Source organism: Mobula birostris, chromosome 16 (assembly GCF_030028105.1).
Source record: "Mobula birostris isolate sMobBir1 chromosome 16, sMobBir1.hap1, whole genome shotgun sequence".
NCBI classification, from domain to species: domain Eukaryota; kingdom Metazoa; phylum Chordata; class Chondrichthyes; order Myliobatiformes; family Myliobatidae; genus Mobula; species Mobula birostris.
This window is the reverse complement of record NC_092385.1, coordinates 36,714,887-36,734,866: the sequence shown is the minus strand read 5'-3', so window position 1 is coordinate 36,734,866 and position 19,980 is coordinate 36,714,887. Positions and strand designations below refer to the sequence as shown.

General features: G+C 39.0%; 1 protein-coding gene across 16 annotated transcripts in view; it reads right to left on the bottom strand.

Annotated features, from left to right (window-relative positions):
• Nucleotides 1-19,980, bottom strand: part of LOC140211100 (microphthalmia-associated transcription factor-like) — a 259,427-nt gene that overhangs the window by 137,606 nt on the left and 101,841 nt on the right. Inside the window, exon 1 of one of the 16 annotated variants that reach the window (XM_072280560.1) lies at nucleotides 16,978-17,007. The exons of 14 other annotated variants lie outside the window; for them this stretch is intronic. The gene's annotated coding sequence lies outside the window, so the exon portion shown is untranslated. Of the gene's footprint in view, nucleotides 1-2,716; nucleotides 2,737-16,977; nucleotides 17,008-19,980 lie in introns of those variants that run through there. One more of the 16 variants, XM_072280562.1, reaches the window with a different exon arrangement.

Here is a 19,980-nt window from a genome sequence, read left to right as displayed (position 1 = left end):
TCTCCTTTGGTGCATACTATGTACAAAAACTAAAGGGTTTCTTTCTATACAAGATGTCAGTTTGAAACCTTCCCTGAGCCACTAATCCCTTCCATAAAAAGAGAAAAATCTCTGCACTCCAACAAATGCAGCTGCTGAATAATCGGACTAATTACCCCATAAATCAGTCCATTAATTATTATAGTCTCAATGTGCAAGTTGACATCAAACTTTTTGGTTGTCAATCAAAGTTACCTTCAACATTACCAGCGTGAAATGGTGTATTATGATCACCATTTCAATGGAATATCTTGGCAGGCAAGCACACTTTAGAACAAGGCTGGGTAAAAAGGTTATGACAAACTTAATCCAAGTCAAAGGCATTGTTTCATTGCATATATCACATAAATGTAAGATTCTAAATATTTGAGGGAGTTAATTTCCATCAGGATAAAAAGCATTTTTAAGATATACTTCAAAGCCTTTGTTATGGATGAATAACACCAAGCGATACTTTGCTCTTGTGCTTCATTAGTTTAAACCTAAATTACCATAAATAGAATATTCAAATACCACTAGTTTACAATATAAGTCACCCTACTCCAATCAGTAACATCCAAAAGTGACTGCTTATATTGAAGAGATTTAATCATTATCCAGTTACCTTCACTATATTCATTTGCTGCTATCTTTATACCACATACAGAAAGACCAAACTTTTGTTGTGCTTTTTGTTCAGATTATGTCAATTCTATAGACAAAGTAATCTAGAAAGACAGGTTATTTACTTATGTCCTTTAAGCAAAGGTAACATAATGAGGAAAAATCCCTTAGCCTTTTTTTGTCTAAAACAATGGACATATGACTTGGCAGAAAATATTGAATTTGGATACTTCCTCTAGCATTATTTATTCCTAAAAAGTTTAAACAACCAAAAACTGGACTGACATGTAAACAAAAGGCCCACTTAACTAAATTCATTGAAGGGAATGGAATTCTGGTCTAATCTGCATTGAGATGTGAAGTAAAAGATCATTTAAGCAGTAAATACTAACTTTTTGTAAACTGTGATTTACTAGATTCAGCTTTCATACTTCATTATCAAATCTCTTACAGTTTAAAGATATTGTTCATAGCCCAATAAGCTGCTTATTAAGGCTAGTTTGTTTACATCATACAGTTTAACCTAAGAAATTACTCATATTGTGCCTTGTATTTTTCCTATAGACACCAATAAAACTAAAAAAGACGAGTTTTAATCTTCCATAAAGGGAAGTGTATTATTGCTACACAACCAATTTTTACAAGATTATCTAAATATAACCTTCATTCAATATTGTAAACAACATCTTTCACTTTCACCAATCTGGCTTTATTAAGTGTTTACCCTCCAAAAATACAATTTTTCTACTACAAAAAACAAAAATTCTAACATCTAGGGACTGTATCTTGGTGATCAGGTTGATGATAGATTAATTGTGCTGGGTGGCCTTGATAAAGCAGTACCATAATCTCGGGCATTATCTGGCTTGCTGTGTTCTTAATAATCCTTTACTCTTCATGAAAATTTAAGTTCAAATTTTATTCCTGATCTCATTCTCATCTTATTAAGCTTTAATTTCCTTTCATGTTTAACTTCATTTTGCTATCTCATATTGCTCAAGACACTTGATGCTGCCTTGATGCCAAAACAGTTCTTTAAGCTTTTTCTCAAAATGAACACCTATTCAGTAATATCAATTTCAGATAAATACTTCAGTGCTTACTTCTAAAACAATCAATGAACTCCTTCACAGCCTTCTTATCTAATGTAAATTCCCAATCAGCTTTAGAACATAGTACCTGGAATAGTACTGCACAATTGTTCTGACTTTTTAAACAACTCCAACATCAATCCAAGCCTTCCCTCCCACACAGCCCTCCATTTTTCGTTCATCTATGTGCTGTCTAAGAGTCTCTTAAATGCTCCCAAAGTACCTGCCTCTACCACCGCCCCATGCACCCACAACTCAGAGTAAAAAACTTATCTCACACACCCCCACTAAACTTTCTTCTAATCACCTTCAAATTATACCCTCTTGTATTTCCATCCTGGGAAAAACTTCTAATCTATCAATGCTTCTTAACATCTTATTTACTCCCATTAAGTTAAATCTCATCCCCCAACGCACCAAAGAGAAAAGCCCTAGCTCACTTAACCTATTCTCATAAGACATGTCTTCTAACCAGGCAGCTTCATGGTGAATCTCCTGTGATGCTTCCACATCCCTCCTATAATGAGGGGACCAGAACTAAACACACAACATTCTGCTTTTCATTCATAGCCTGAAAAGGTACAATTAAATACATTTTTTAATATGTGTGTTTAAATTTGTATCCTAGTCAGAGAAAAGTTTTCCTTGTAAATATATTCCAGTATAACCACAACTTTTAACCATAAATTTATGGATGAAATATTTAGATGGAGACGTAACGTAAAGATTTTTACTCCTCATGTATGTGAAGGATGTAAGAAATAAAGTTAATTCAATTCTTTGACAAACACCAGCAGTTCCTACTCTGTACTCTAACAGAGCTGGATTCCATATCAGATACCATATCAAAGATATACATGCAGAAAACCATACGTACAACTTTCAGTCAGGCTTTAGACCCACATTCCAAACTGAAACGGACCAGGTAATATTCCAAAATATTCTGAAATAACTTCAATAGTTTGTACCAAAACGGAACTCACAAAAGATCAGCAGCTGTCAAGACTCATTGCTCAAAGCAACCATTAAAAACTGAAAATGGGCTTAGTTATTATTAAGCAACACAGAGGTTATTTTGATGAAGTAGAAAAGCAGTCACTGAATAGTTATTGTGTTAGTAAGTCACACCAATATGAACAATTTGTTTTAGCATATACAGTTTAAGGGAGGTACTAGCACTTGAGAAATGATAAAGTACAAGTTTTGCAGCCTGATATATATGAGCTTCACTCATTCACCGAAAGACTGAGGTGTGTTGGCTGACATGTTTCAGAATAGTTCAGGATTTAAACAAGAGGACATGGAGGATTTTAGACATGGTCCTAAAGATCTTGATTGGGAAAGATCCAAAGAGGAATTATGTCCTGGACCCACAAACTAGGATAGGTCCACCTAACCCTCCAGTTGCTGTCTGCATGAGAATGGCTGGCTTCACATCATCCTCATTCGTCATATGGACCAGTGGGTACATGTAACCAAATGCTCACTACCAAGCATCAACCTTTGCAACAGTAACTCCTGGGAAATGATATACCGTAGAACCACTCTTATGCTTTTTGTGATTGGAGAATTTCCAAAATAAACACTTACATTCGTTTGAAACAACTGAACTTGGAACAAATTTCAATTCATTTTAGTAATGTGCACTAAGTATAACCCAAAACAATGCTTCAGCTTATGACCTTCCATCTTACAATCACATAAAACATCTCAGGGAAAATGCTGTTATTCTATTTTTAATACTAAGCTTTACAAAAACACCCCCAATTCCAGACTTAGTCATAGTCATAGTCATAGTCATACTTCATTGATCCCAGGGGGAAATTGGTTTTCGCTACAGTTGCACCATAAATAATTAAATAGTAATATGTAAATTATGCCAGTAAATTATGAAATAAGTCCAGGACCAGCCTATTGGCTCAGGGTGTCTGACCCTCCAAGGGAGGAGTTGTAAAGTTTGATGGCCACAGGCAGGAATGACTTCCTATGACGCTCTGTGCTGCATCTCGGTGGAATGAGTCTCTGGCTGAATGTACTCCTGTGCCCAACCAGTACATTATGTAGTGGATGGGAGACATTGTCCAAGATGGCATGCAACTTGGACAGCATCCTCTTTTCAGACACCACCGTGAGAGAGTCCAGTTCCATCCCCACAACATCGCTGGCCTTACGAATGAGTTTGTTGATTCTGTTGGTGTCTGCTACCCTCAGCCTGCTGCCCCAGCACACAACAACAAACATGATCGCACTGGCCACCACAGACTCGTAGAACATCCTCAGCATCGTCCGGCAGGTGTTAAAGGACCTCAGTCTCCTCAGGAAATAGAGACGGCTCTGACCCTTCTTGTAGACAGCCTCAGTGTTCTTTGACCAGTCCAGTTTATTGTCAATTCGTATCCCCACGTGTTTGTAATCCTCCACCATGTCCACACTGACCCCCTGGAAGGAAACAGGGGTCACCGGTACCTTAGCTCTCCTCAGGTCTACCACCAGCTCCTTAGTCTTTTTCACATTAAGCTGCAGATAATTCTGCTCACACCATGTGACAAAGTTTCCTACCATAGCCCTGTACTCAGCCTCATCTCCCTTGCTGATGCATCCAACTATGGCAGAGTCATCAGAAAACTTCTGAAGATGACAAGATTCTGTGCAGCAGTTGAAGTCCGAGGTGTAAGTGGTGAAAAGAAAGGGAGACAAGACAGTCCCCTGTGGAACCCCAGTGCTGCTGATCACTCTGTCAGACACACAGTGTTGCAAGCACACGTACTGTGGTCTACCAGTCAGGTAATCAAGAATCCATGACACCAGGAAAGCATCCACCTGCATCGCTGTCAGCTTCTCCCCCAGCAGAGCAGGGCGGATGGTGTTGAACGCACTGGAGAAGTCAAAAAACGTGACCCTCACAGTGCTCGCTGGCTTGTCCAGGTGGGCGCAGACACGATTCAGCAGGTAGACGATGGCATCCTCAACACCTAGTCGGGGCTGCTAGGCGAACTGGAGGGGATCTAAGTGTGGCCTGACCATAGGCCAGAGCAGCTCCAGAACAAGTCTCTCCAGGGTCTTCATGATGTGGGAGGTCAATGCCACCGGTCATTGAGACTACAGGACTTCCTTCCTCTTTGACCCTAGCAGCCTCAACATGCACCATCATTGACAATATTACCATCAGTTTCATTTGACCCAAACTATAGAATCATCTCTCTAAGCTGCTCAGACTTTCCTACTTTCTCTGTCTCCTTCTCAAAATCTCTCAATTTGACCAAGTATTTAGCCACATTGACTAATCTTAGGACTGTCACATAGTTTCCCCATCTGTAAAGCACATGTTATCACAATATTCTATATAAAATATTCTATATAGAAATTATTTGTTGCTAATGTTAACATTTCTATTCAATTTCAGAACATTTGATACAGAGCACACACTTACTGTTTATTTCACAGCTCTAGACAACAGTTGAATAATTTTTTTGCCTGATAAAACCAGCAAAGCATGCCCATCTGTAGTTGCACTGTGACAGGTGGTGCTGAACAGTTTTCTTCATCTAATACAGTCCTTGTAATGAAGCTACCCCAACAATATGGTTTGATAGGGAATTCCAAGATTTTGACCCAAAGCTGATTGTTCACCTTCTGCATTACTCAATGGCATAGTTGAACCTGCACCTCATCCACTGTCTCACCATATTTCCTAATTCTGCATTTTGCTTTTTTTGCTTACTGTGCAAAGATGCATCAATATTAACCCGAATTTACTCAGCACAGCATCCACAGATCTCTGGGTTTCAGAATTCATAAATATCTGTACAACAAAATTTCTCTGTGCCTTTGCACTAAATGGTTGATCCCCATATCCCGAGTTAATGCCTCTAGACACGGGCCATTTCTCAGACATCAATGAGAACATGTTTCTGTAAACTTCAGCAAGTTGGATCAATTTTTACTCAAAATCTCCCCTAACAAGCAACCACTTAACCCTAGAATTAATTTAATTGAGTCCACCCTGCACCGACTCTAAAAAAAAATGTCCTTCCTCAGATTTTCTGTCTGACTGAGAACTCATAAGTAAATATGTTTCCCTTGCACTCCAAGCATTTTTTATCCTCTAAATTGCTGGATGTACCTTCATAGTTCGGCACTTTATCATTTTTCTCTTTAATTTCTCTCTAAATCATCAAGGTTCACTAATTTCTCACTAATTTTAAAAGTATTTGTACTTTTGATCCCTCCTACCAAAGTGAATAACCACACATTTTCCCACATTCCATCTGCCTAATACAGTCTGATATCTTGCCGGTAAATGGGTGCAAGTTTGGGGCTTTGGTACAAATGCAGTCAAACTCTTTCAGATTGAGAGCATGGAATCTGTTATTCTGCTGCCTGTCATGTCCAGTGGAGGAGCACAGTCTAGCTGAGATCTCCAATGGTTACCCTACCTCTCAGTTTTTGCAGCTGCTCAGAATCTGAGGCCTCATTAGTTAAGAGGTAATGGGGAAACCAAGCTTTTTGCCTGCTAATTGATTTATTTTAGTTTTTTTTAATTAGATTCAAAAGTCTTAGACACTTTTTAAAAAAACTTTCATTTATTTTCATCAAATATTAGTAGTTTAAAATACCTCTTAGTGTCAGAGATATTTACACTGAATACTTGCACAGTTGTGAATGAGCCTCTGCAGGCTGTCTAAGCTTTAAGAGTAATTTTAAGTGACTGCTGTTTGAGTGAAATTTCACCATCATTCAGGCTATTCAGTTGATACATGGCCTACAGTTCCCCATTTCCTCTCCCTATTCCTGATTAGCAACAATTCATTTACCTTCACTCTACTGAGAATGTTCCATAGCAGGGAATTTTGAATGAACATCCCTCAAGCATTCATTATCTGTGCAGCCATCTGTTTAGAACTCTAGACTATGCCAACTCATGTAGTGGTTTTGCCAGTTTTCAGTCCTCATGATTTTCACAGTGCTTTCTCTTCAGCAGCTTTAATTTCATTAAGTTCAATATTTTGTTCCTCAGCAGTCCTGCTATGGTGCAGAAATATCTCAGCCAATTTGTTATTCCCCACTCCAAGTACTTGGTCTTCTACCCTAAGGTGCTCAGATTTATTTCTGATAATCTCTTCCTTCTACAGTGTTGAAGATCTTAATGTTTTGAAATATTTCTTGCTAATTTAGCCTTGTATTCTATCTCCTTTTAAGAAAAAACAATTGGTCATCCACTATGTTTGTTAAGTCTATGCTGATGATCCCTTTGGTAACCTAGTAAGACTTATCACCCTAAATATTGTTACATTAGGCACAGAGGAATCATTTTCTCCTGTAAACTTTTCCTCTCCTAATGTCATGCACGATATTTCCTGGCTTTAATCAAGTTGTGTTCCAAATAACTGGATCCTTTATACTTGTGCAATTATCCTTGTAGTTGGTGGGGGATGAAGACTTATAGGCTTCATATATTTATTCCCCTTATCATTGTTGCAAAATGTAAAAGGCCAGAAATGAAATAACAAATGTTTGAAAAAGGGAACAAGAGCAATTCAAGGCCTTCAGTGTCACGGGGCTGAATTGCAGTAGAAAGTGCCATGATAATCTGCTTTGATTTGACAAATTAGATGGGTGGCTCATGCATTTCCTGGTACTTCTCTGATTTTTGTGCTAATGGTTTTACAGGTGAGCAGAAGAAATGGAATCTGTTACTATTTTACTTAAATCACTATTGGAGAAAAAAAGCTTTATAACCAGCATGTTCCGCAATGTTTCCCAGAAACAGGCAGTTTTTGAAATGCTCCAAGTTAAATTGCAAAGTTAAATTATAATTTCTATTGCCTGGTGAGCATATGCATCTATGGAAGAAAAGGAACATGCATTATCGTTGGATCTTTATCGTTTCCAATTTGAATGCGTTTATTATGTATCTGAGATAAACATTGTAAAAAAAACTTACAACTTCTTACAGTATATGCTCCTTCAAGGACAAATCTCACATGCATTGCTACCTCCACACCTCCTGAAATAAAATCCTTTTCCTGAAGGTCACATTGTACTGAAGTTGTAGCTTCTAACATTTACAATGTTTATACAGCAGCCACAGTGAAGGAAAAGTTTGATACGACAAAACACTACAACTACCATAAACTATTTACACATAGCTTATTAAAAACAATAAGTCCTATTGTAAATACAAACTGTGAGGCTTGTGTATGCAAAAAAAAGTTACATTTTTGAAACATCACTATTCTTTAAAAATAAAGGTACATTCTAAAAGCAAAACTCAGGAGGGAAAATCTCATTTGTCAGCAGGAGGCTGTAAAACTACTAACAACTCCCATTTGTAAAGCATCAATAGGGTAGTAAATCTGTCTCAAGGTACTTCACAGAAACTCGATCAAAACTGTTGCTGAGCCACACAGTAAGACCTTCGAAAGACAGCTAGTACCTAAGTCCATGAGGTAGGTTTCTAAAAGCATCTTCTAGAAAAGGACAAAGAAAAGTGATTAAAAGAGCAAGACACAGTTATTCATGGTAGGAAGGTTTTACTCAGGACTGAGAGAGATGGCAATATTAGAGGAATGCAGATACCACCCATTTAGAGTGGCAAGCCTTTACAGAAGTAGACAGATGAATGCTAAGAGGAGATTGAGAATCAATAGTGAAAAGGTTTATGATAAAGAGACTATTTGATTAGTACTTTATATACTGTATGCAATGGATACTCCTGTAGAATCACATAGCACAGAGACAGTCTTTGGCCCACAGAGTCTATATCAACTATCAATCACCCATTGCACTAATCCTATTTAATTTCTCCACAGTATGACGGAAGCTGCTATCCTGTCTTTCTTTGTTTCCCTGCAAAGCTCTCCTTATCCCAGGAAGGAGGAGACGGCAACTTCCATCATATCCAACGGGATCTGGATCAATGCATAGAGCAGGTGCTGCCAGTTCCAAATGACGTGCAGTTCTCCATCCCATGCCTCAGAATTAAATGGCTCCAGCACTTGCCTCATTCCACCAAAGACAAACCCTCACAGGCAGCTTTGCCACATTGGACCATAAATGATTCATTGCTGGAGACCATGAGTAGAAGACCAGAAACTGAAGCAGATTCCCAGCAAAATTACGAGGGGGTAGTTTGGTGCCAGGCTCCCATTCAGTCAGCTGATGGAATGGATGTTATGCTTTAAAGTATGGTAGACTTGAAGCTGTGAGTATGCAGACCAGATCAAGAATGCTATAATCAATCAATGTTCTGCTTGAAAGAGCTGAGCAGTGCAGGTAATAATATACCTGTAGCTCAAAGAAGAGCATAAAGCCAATTCTTAAGATACTTTTAAAAAGCATGGAGATCATGGAAAGTTGTGAGAGTAGAGAAGTCCACATATAGTTAAACATAGCAACTTGTGGAGAGGCACATTAAGCATGCATTTACATTTATCTGCTAATGCATATTTACTCAAATTTCTTAATAACAGGAGAGGAGGAACTACATTCTTGTTGACATCACTCTTATGCCTGTCCATGCTTGCGTATGAGTTGGCAGGCAAGTCAATTTCTTAAGGATTCGGCAAAAATTAAATTGAGGATAATTCAAAACTTCATAAATGCATAATTCAAAACCCTCACAATCAGGGAAAACTTGTAATGAAACTTTTCAGCTATTTTAATCTACTCCCTTAGCTATCCTACATTTTCAGCTCTTGGTGTTTCGCTATGTATAATCCAACTATCTTATTGCATGGACCACATTAAAATGACTGCATGTGTGCAATGGTAATTAATGAGCAAAAAGAATACACTGAGTAATTAATGTTTGAATATTTACAGGTTCCTTTGGAAGTCTGTAAAACCCTCCCACTTCCACATCTTACCCAAGCGCTAAGACTAGTTCAATTACAATTTCAAGCTTACTGTCATTCAACGGTATACTGCCAAGAAAACATGTTCCTCTGGACCAAGTTGCACAACACTGTGCATATAACACATAAAGTGATATTACCACAAATAAATAACAAATAATAAAATATATTCCAGAAGACTGACATTTAGCATAAGGTGCATTTACAAGTCAAAAAGTAAACAGAATAACACTACTGGCTCTTCCTATGTGATGAGACCAGGATGGAGTAGAAACTCTACTCAAGCCAATTCTATTGAAAAATATTTACAAGTTTAGGTACAAATTGTACATAATTATAAACAAGGAGAGTTCTGCAGATGCTGGAATTTCAGAGTAACAACGCAAAATGCTGGAGGAACTCAGCAAGTCAGGCTGCATCTATGGAAATAAATAAACAGTCAATGTTTTGGGCAGAGACCTTACTTCAGAACCAGAAAAGAAGGGGGGAGATGCCAGAATAAAAAGGTGGGAGGATAGTTGGAAGGTGAAAGGTGAAATCACCTGGGTAGGAAAGGTAAATGGCTAGAGAGGAAGAAATCTGATAGGAGAGTGGACCATAGAAGAAAGGGAAGGAGGAGGGAACCCAGGGGGAGGTGAAAGAGCTAAGAGGCTAGAGAGGGAAATAGAAGAGGAGAGGGGAAAGGAAAAAAATATGTCCTTGTAAAGAAAGATGTATATTCATGCCAGCAGGTTGGAGACTACTCGGACAGCATATAAGATGCTGCTATTCCTCGTTGAGGGTGGCTTCACTGTGCCACAAGAGGATGCCATGGACTGACGTGTCGGAACGGGAATGAGAATCGGAATTACAATGTTTGGCCACTCGGAAGCTCAGCTTTTGGCGGACAGAGCAGGGTTGCTCAACAAAGCAGTGTCCCAGTTTTCAGCGGGTCTCACCAACGTAGAGAAGGCCACGTCGGGAACACCGGACACAACAGATGAGGAGAAGGTAAATGGGCAGGTGTAACAATTAGGCAGGTGGCAGGGATAAGTGAATGCACAAGGAAATAACAGAGGGAACAACCCCTGTGGAAAGTGGAGGGGGTGGGGGGTGTGAGGGAAAGTTATATTTGGGGGTTGGATCTCTTTGGAGATGGCGAAAGTTGCAGAGAATGATGTGTTGGATGCAGAGGCTCACGGGATGGTAGGTAAAGACAGGAGGAACTTTTTACTTAATTATCCTGGTTTTATTTTGTACTCAGACATTCTGAAATGTGCTGATATCCTAAATAGCAAGTAATAAATTCAGGTTTCATTAAAAGCAACTATTAAGAGCTAATGAAATTGATGTTAAAATAAAGGCAATGTAACACAACTGAGCCCCTAACGGCCACTCAGAAAGTAAATTAATGCAATAAGTGATTTTTGCAAATCAGAATAATGTAGACAAATCACTTTTGATATAAACAATGTCTAGAAGATCATGATTGAACATAGAATGAAAAGTCATTTCGATGTGAATTTCAGTAGCTCCATTACTCCTATTATTTTTACTAAGGAGACATCATTTTCAATTTTATTTCTTTCAACTGTTCTTAAAGCACAGCAGCTACATGAAAGCAGACATGAATTAAAACATGAAACTTGGGTGAGTTGAAACTGCAGAACAATCTTGTATGGATTCACACTCAACGGCTACTCTATTGGGTACAACTGTACACCTGTTTGTTAATACAAATATCTAATCAGCCAATCACGCAGCAGCAACTCAATACATAAAAGCATATGGACATAGTCAAGAGGTTCAGTTGTTATTCACACCAAACATCAGATTGGGAAGCAATATGATCCAAATGCTTTTGATCATGGAATCATTGCTGGCACCAGATGGGGTGGTCTGAGTATCTCAGAAACTGCTGATCTCCTGGGATTTTCACACACAACAGTCTCTAGAGTTACAGAAATTTGTGCAAAAACATCCAGGTAGCAACATTCTGTAGGCAAAAATGTATGTTAATGAGAGAGGTCAGAGATAATGGCCGAATTGGTTCAAGGTGACAGTAACTGAAATACAACAGTGTTTGTTGAGTGCTGAAGAGCATCTCTGAATGCGTTACAACAGCGATATGCTGAAGAGCATCGCTGAATGCACATCGAACTTTGAAGTGGATGGGCTACAATGGCAAAAGACCATGAACATACACACAAAGGCCACTTTATTAGGTGCAGGAGATACCTAATAAAGAAAACATTTGAGTGCATATTGCATTGCCATCAGTTCCCCCTTCCTACCCATATCAATTTGTGACTGGTTGCTAGAACTAAATTGAGGTAAAATGCAACCAAAGAAAAACAGAGCAACAAAGAGCTAAGAGGCTCTGTTTTGTTTCATTTCGATGGGATTTGACCTTCATTTGGTTTCAGCCTTTCAGCAATGATGCAATTGGGTCACAATGAGAACTTCAGTTGACATTAACCAGAAATTATCACCTTTGCTACTGTGTTCCATGATACCATTTATGCCAAAATATTGGCAGTATACCAAAGGCCTCTTCAAAAGAAGCTTGTGGTAAAAAGCAGAAGCAAGGGTAATTCTATTTTGTGTACATTTAACAGAAATAGAAATAGAATAGAAGGAACTGTAACATATGCGACAAAATGATATAAAAATTTGGACTTTATGCGAACAATCTTATCTTCAATATCTAGAATATATGTTCTACAACTGGAATGCAAAAAATTCTGGAGTTTACAGTACTCATTGAACAAATAGTTATTGTTCTGTTTCAAACATCAATAGTTGGAGAATTGCCAATATTCATCTGTTCTAGTGAAAGTCAGTCCCAGACATACCACATCTGCTATAAGTCCAGAAATCAAAGAATAGCAAACAGCACCATTCTGACACCACACTCTGCCATTACATGGATTCCTGCAGTGCAATATGGCCTTGCTCGGATATTCTAGCATTATGCAGGGTATTTACCCCTCCAATCAGATTTGGTGCAGGACTGTAAATCCCACTCATTGCATTGAGGACTCCAGGCCAGAAGATTGAGAAGAAAAAAGCAAGCTAAGTAACTTTAACTACTTAGCACTCAGATCTGCAGCTGGATCTTCAACTTCCTCACAGACAGGACCCAGGCTGTAAAAATAGGAGACAAGCTCTCCTCTACAATCACTCTGAGCACTGGTGCCCCACAAGGCTGTGTACTCAGCCCCCTGCTGTACTCACTCTACACCCATGATTGTGTAGCCAAGTTTCCATCAAACTCAATATATAAGTTTGCTGATGACACAACAATTGTAGGCTGTCTCTCGGGTAATGATGAGCTTGAGTACAAAGAGGAAATTAAGAACCTGGTGGCATGGTGCGAAGACAATAACCTATCCGTCAACAACAGCAAGACGAAGGAATTGGTGTTGACATCAGAAGGAGTAGCGGACCGCACGACCCCATGTACACCGGTGGTGCACAAGTGGAACAGGTCAAAAGCTTTAAGTTCCTCGGGGTCAATATCACAAGTGACCTGACTTGGTCCAACCAAGCAGAGTTCACTGCCAAGAAGGCCTACCAGCACCTTTACTTCCTGAGAAAACTAAAGAAATTTGGCCTGTCCCCTAAGACCCTCACTAATTGTTATAGATGCACCGTAGAAAGCATTCTTCTAGGGTGCATCACAACCTGGTATGGAAGTTGTCCTGTCCAAGACCGAAAGAAGCAGCAGAAGATCGTGAACACGGCACAGCACATCACACAAACCAATCTTCCGTCCGTGGACTCACTTTACACCGCACACTGTCGGAGCAGTGCTGCCAGGATAATCAAGGACATGACCCACCCAGCCAACACACTTTTTGTCCCTCTTCCCTCCAGAAGAAGGTTCAGGAGCTTGAAGATTCGTACGGCCAGATTTGGGAACAGCTGCTTTCCAACTGTGATAAGACTGCTGAACGGATCCTGACCCGGATCTGGGCCATGCCCTCCAAATATCCGGACCTGCCTCTCGGTTTTTTTTTGCATTACCTGACTTCCCATTTTTCTATTTTCTATTTATGATTTATAATTTAAATTTTTAATATTTACTAGTTTTAACTATTTTTAATATTTACAATATTTAATATTTGTAATCCAGGGAGTGTGAAGCACAAGATCAAATATCGCTGTGATGATTGTATGTTCTAGTACCAATTGTTTGGCGACAATAAAGTATAAAGTATAAAGTACATGCATGAACATTCAAAGATTTAAAGACTAATTTCATTCTTTTAATTGCAAAGCTTATCCCTCTCTGATATTTCTCACTACGAATTCCAGGCCAGTACCTCAAATATGCCGACAGCTTTTAAACCTTGACAAACCTTACTTCTGAAATATCTTTGAATTACTAATAACAACTTTGGCCAAGACATTTATTAGGTGGAGTTGCCATGTACTGTAAAGAAAATTCAGACATTGAACATAGGATACAACTTTTGCATTGGATACCTATCCAAAAATCTGACAAATAGGCTAGACTTCCATTTACATGGAATAAAATCTAGAGCAGGTGACCAGAACAGGTAAGGCAATCCATAACTTTCAGATGACAATCAATGAGGACAGGCTGGACAGGATATGCCCCAGGTTACTATGGGAAGTGAGGGAAGAGATTGCTGTGCCTTTGGTGGTGATCTTTTATTGGTGATAAAAGTTGTACCATAAGATTGGAGGATGACAAATGTTATTCCTTTGTTCAAGAAAGGTGATAGAGATAACTCTGGAATCATAGACCAATGAGTCTTAGTACATCAAGCTATTGGAGAACATTTTTAGAGAGAGGATTTACAAGCATTAGGAGAAGCACAGTCTGATTAGGGATAGTCGACTTGACTTTGTAAGGGGAAATTAGTGGTTCATAAGCCTGAATGAATTCTTCATAGAGGTGACAAAACAAATCATAGAGCAGCGGATGTTGTGTGTATGGATTTTAGTAGGGTATTTGACAAGGTTTTCCATGGTAGGCTCATTCAGAAAGTCAGGAGGGATGGGATCCAGGGAAACTAGACTGCGTGGATTTAGAATTGGCCTGCCCACAAGGTAGAGGAATGTAGCAGATAGAGCATATTCTACCTCGAGTTCGGTGATCAGTGATGTTCTGCAGGTATCTGCTCTGGGACCACCGCTCTTTGTGTTGTTTTTTTTAATAAATGACTTAGATGAGGAGGTGGAAGGATGGGATAGTAAGTTTGCAGATGAACAAAGGTTGGTGGTGTAGAAGGTTGTCATAGGTTATAACAGGACATTGGATGCAGAGGTGGGTTGAGAAGTGGCAGATGGAGTTTATCTGGAAAAGTGCGAAATGATTCAATTTGGAACTTGAAGACAGAATACAGGGTTAATGGCAGGATTCTTAACAGTGTGGGGGAACAGAAGGATCTTGGGATCCATGTACATAGATCCCTCAAAGTTATAGCACAGGTTGATGGGGCGGTTAAGACAGTGTATGCTGTGTTGACCTTCATTAGTCAAGAGATTGAGTTTAAGAGCCACAAGGTAATGACTATAAAACTCTGATTAGACCACATATAAGAGTTTGTATTCAATTCCGGTCACCTCATTATAAGAAAGATATAGAAGATTTAGAGAGGGACTCAAGAGATTTAGTAGGATGCTGCCTGGATTAGAGAGTGTGTCTTATGAGGGAAGATTGAGCAAGCTAGGACTTTTCTCTTTATGGTGAAGGAGGATGAGAGGTGACTTCATAGAAATGGACAAGGTGACAAGAGGCATAGATAGAGTGGATAGCCAGATTTTTACCCAGGGCAGAAATGGTTAACAAGAGGGGGTATACCTTTAAGATGAATGGACGAGAGCACAGAGGCAGAAACATTGGGAGTATTTAAGTGATTCGCAGATAGGCATTTGAATGAAAGAAAAATGGAGTGCGATACAGGAGGGAAAGATTAGATTGATCTTAGAGTAGATTAAAAAGCTGGCACAATATCATGAGCTGAATGGCCTGTACTGTGCTGCATTGTTCTTTGTTCTATAATGAATCTGGGATGTGTCTTCATTTCCAAGGATGGAAACAATTTTAGGGGGCCTCAACAAACACACAAATAATGAGGGTAAAACAGCTGTCTTCCCCCTCAATCAATCAATGCCTGTCTTCAGCCATTGAGGACTGGCCCAACATCTGAGAAGTCTCATAAACCTCAGATAAACTTACAAAATATGTTAAGTGGCAAGCCAGTACCTCATTGGATATTTTATTACAAACTTGCCTGCTGGAAGATGAGGTACCCGTCTCTTATTAAATTCAGAAACAGGTTGGCTACAGTTGGGTCAGAGTTGTGTTTGTATTCTTTTAAATCTGAACTCATATCCCAACCGTAGCTCATTCAATGGTCATTAACACATCTGCCCTCTGAGCCTTTGCTGGTGAAGTCCTCTGCTATCATGATTACCCTTTCCATTGCTGGGACGATATTAAATGCCTACTTGTAACTCAGTTTCCTCTCATTAAGCAACCTCCTTTCTGTAAGCACATCCTGAACTCCACAAAATACATGATTCCTTAACACCAGTTCCAAACTTGTACCATGTCCCATGCGTACAATGTGGCCTTCTCTATATCGACGAGACTCGACGCAGACTGGGAGATCATTTCACTGAACACCTACGCTCTGTCCGCCAGAGAAAGCAGGATCTCCCAGTGGCCACACATTTTCATTCCATGTCCCATTCCCATTCTGATATATCTATCCATGGCCTCCTCTACTGTCAAGATGAAGCCACACTCAGGTTGGAAGGACAACACCTTATATTCCATCTGGGTAGCCTCCAACCTGATGGCATGAACATTGACTTCTCTAACTTCCGTTAATGCCCCTCTTAACCCATCTGTGATTGATTGATTTATTTATTTATTTATTCTTTTTTTTTTTTTCTCTCTCTCTCTCTCTCCTTTTTCTCCCTCTGTCCCTCTCACTATACCCCGTGACCATCTTCTCGGCTTCACCCCTCCCCTTTTCTTTCTCCCTAGGCCTCCTGTCCCATGATCCTCTCATATCCCTTTTGCCAATCAACTTTCCAGCTCTTAGCTCCATCCCTCCTCTTCCTGTCTTCTCCTATCATTTTGGATCTCCCCCTCCCCTCCTCACTTTCAAATCTCTTACTAGCTCTTTGATGCACTATCAATTACTCCAAAAGACTGGAAGTAGAGTAAATACTGAAAGGCTTTTATTAACAGTAAAATGGGCCAACACCCATACTGAATATCTGTCCTGGACTGAGGGAGGAGCACTGACACAATCGCCTTTATTCAGGGTTCTGTGGGAGGAGCCACGGGAGCAGTCAGCAGAGGGGCGTGTCCAGGCATGTCCAGACAGGTAACTCAGTTACAACCTATATACATGGTTTACCTCTTTCAGTTAGTCCTGAGGAAGGATCTCGGCCCGAAACTTTGACTGTGCCTCTTCCTAGAGATGCTGCCTGGCCTGCTGCGTTCACCAGCAACGTTTATGTGTGTTGCTTGAAATTCCAGCATCTGCAGATTTCCTCGAATGTGACCATGTAATCATTGTTCCGTAATCCATATCTGCCAAAATACCCATAGCTGTTTCATCTGAATTTGATCTCAGCCAATTAAATTTCTCCCACTGTACTACAGACCTGCATGTGGATCATTCAAATTGTTTGACTATATAAATCATGTTTTCAATTTTCTTGTCTCCTAGTTTACCTACAGTCAGCAATTTTCTTACGAACTATGTCCCTTAGCACCTGTAGACATGGACATGTTGTTTGCATGAAAATGTTTTCCATCCTTTCCACATTGTTAATTCACAGTTCTGCTGTACCAAGGAAAAAAACCTAAAGTGGTCATCTTAATTTGTACTATGCCTCAAAATAACAGATACGGGCATTAAAATCTTAGTTGGTTTAGTGAACCTCAACTTCACAGCTTCACAACTGAGAAAATACCCTCAATATTCGACGAAGGGCATTGAATAGATACTCCTGTAGCCAATCCCGTCAAGTTGTCATCCCCCACTATCAGTTATCATGTTGGTATCATTCTGCAAATGCAAATATCAAAGAACAAGTCTCTTAATAATAGTTCAGCACTTCAACTGTGTGATTTTTCTGCGCAAAACTATTTTATGGCATCATCCAACCAGCAGAGGGAGTTCAACAAAAGAACCACAACATCTCAAAGTCACATTCAAGGAATTATAAAACCAAAGTCTAGAAATGTCTCCTTTGTTATTGCACTTGCAGCACACTGGCTAAAACAAAATCCCTTGCAAACATTAAGAGTCTGTGCCCTTTGTACTTTTATAGTGATTCTTAGTTAATACTCTAGTTGGAATTCCTAACAAATCATTATTTACTTTGACCTTCACAGGTTCACAAACAATTTTGTTTTTCTATTTCATTTTGAATATCCAAGGGTCTAATGTACTGCCAGCTACACAACTGCCCCATTTCTGTCCTTTAGCTCAGTTCAGATGGCCTCCTTTGATATAATGTTTTATAGAAGACATCATCCTTCACCACAACTCTTAAGTATTTCTTCAACAAATACCTGCTTCCTTTCAGCCACCTCTATCTCATCCACATTTCAGTTACAGATGCATTAATTTAATTATGCCTGCCTGTGCCCTCAGTTCATCTGCTTACTCATTCAAGCCCATTGTGAAACACGTGTCATTAAGCTCTACCAAAGTCCTCCATCTACTTTTTAACCTTTGTTAACAAATACATGTTGTTTTTGTTACTAATTTTTAAAGAATGTTTTTTATTTTCCTGCCTTCCATCTCCAGCTTTGTATTTATTATTTCTGAATTAGTAAGTTACCAGTATTCTACCAACTACTCAAAAATAATTCATGTGCAAGATCTAAAATATGAAACATGTACAATTAAATTTTATGGGTCTATTTCAGACTTTCAGTTATTGTTGATTAGAGCCTATTCCTTTTGTAAGAAAGCACTGCAATTTACTACAAAATATCATTGCTAGAAATAGCAACAGTAAAATTATCAGCTTCTGTATCCATAATTCTGCAGCAAAACATTAGGAATAATGTGTCATAAGGTTTGATTCCTGGTATACGAATTTCATTAAATTTTGTTCTAGGATTGTTCCTTCCAAGTGTATTATGAAGCAATATGGTTGTTTTCAAGCAGAATCAGTTATCAATATATTTATATCTTTTGTCTTTATATTCCTTGTTTCTGACATTGCCAAACTGTATAAATCATGATGACATCTGTCTGACTAAATGGATTCTTAAGTTTCTCAGAAACGCTAGTTAAATTTGCAGTGGTTTTCAGTCTCTGCAATTAACAGATAGCTCTCTAGTCTTCCAACACCATCCAGTTCTCATTCCAAAGTCTGCGCACAACTCTGTCTTTCCTGCATTGCCATCCTGGTATATTGCTCCCCTCTCTGGTGAGGAACAGAACTGCAGAAAGTAACAAATTTGCACCCAAACCCTCCAAGGATCCACAATATGAAGAATAAGTGTTAGATATGATGAGTTACTATTTCATGCCAAAATAGTATTCATCATCAGTAAAATTATTTGTTAAAGAGCCATATAGTATAGATACAGGCCCTTTAGCCCAACGAGCTCAATCTGACTACTGTGCTCAACCAGCTAGTCCCAATTTCCTGTGTTCAGCCCAAATCCCTCTAAACCCTCTATAATGACAAGTAAAATAATTGTTTGATTTGAACTAACATTGAACAGTCAAATACGCTGCTTGGGCCCTTTATTAGCTATTGGTATCTGACTTCCCACAACTCACAACTCAGTTGCAGTTGAATAAATTTTTGAGTGTCAAATGAATCCTACGACAAATCTGAACCAATAGAACAGTACAGGGAGAGACGGGGATGGGTGTGTGTGACCTGTCTACATACCAGAGAGAACAGCAGCTTAAGAAATGGCATCATCTACAGTAGCTCTGAATGATTTTGCCTGGAAGTTGGCTACAAATGAGAAATAGATAGAATCCAAGGTGTTCTTCGAGAACACAAAGCAATGATTTAGAAGCAGGAAAGCAAATTATTGCAAATAAATTTCTAGCTGAGGATCTATAAATATGAATGATTTTTTTTGAAAACTTGATTGAGACAGTCAACAGAGAAGGGAGAAAAAAGGGTGAATTGACTTATCACCCATGTTGAAGTTGTCCAATTTTGGAGGAAAAGTGGAATAAAACATCTTATTCAAGTAGTAAAGACTGTAGTATTTTGCAATACAAAAAAACTTGGGTATTTCAGTGCATCATAAACAGAAAGCTAATCTATGCATAGAATTTGTAATGATAAAAGTTAACAGAGTGTTATTGGTTATTGCTAGAGGAATTAAATATAAAGGTAGGGGGATCACACTTCAGCTTTAATGCATATTA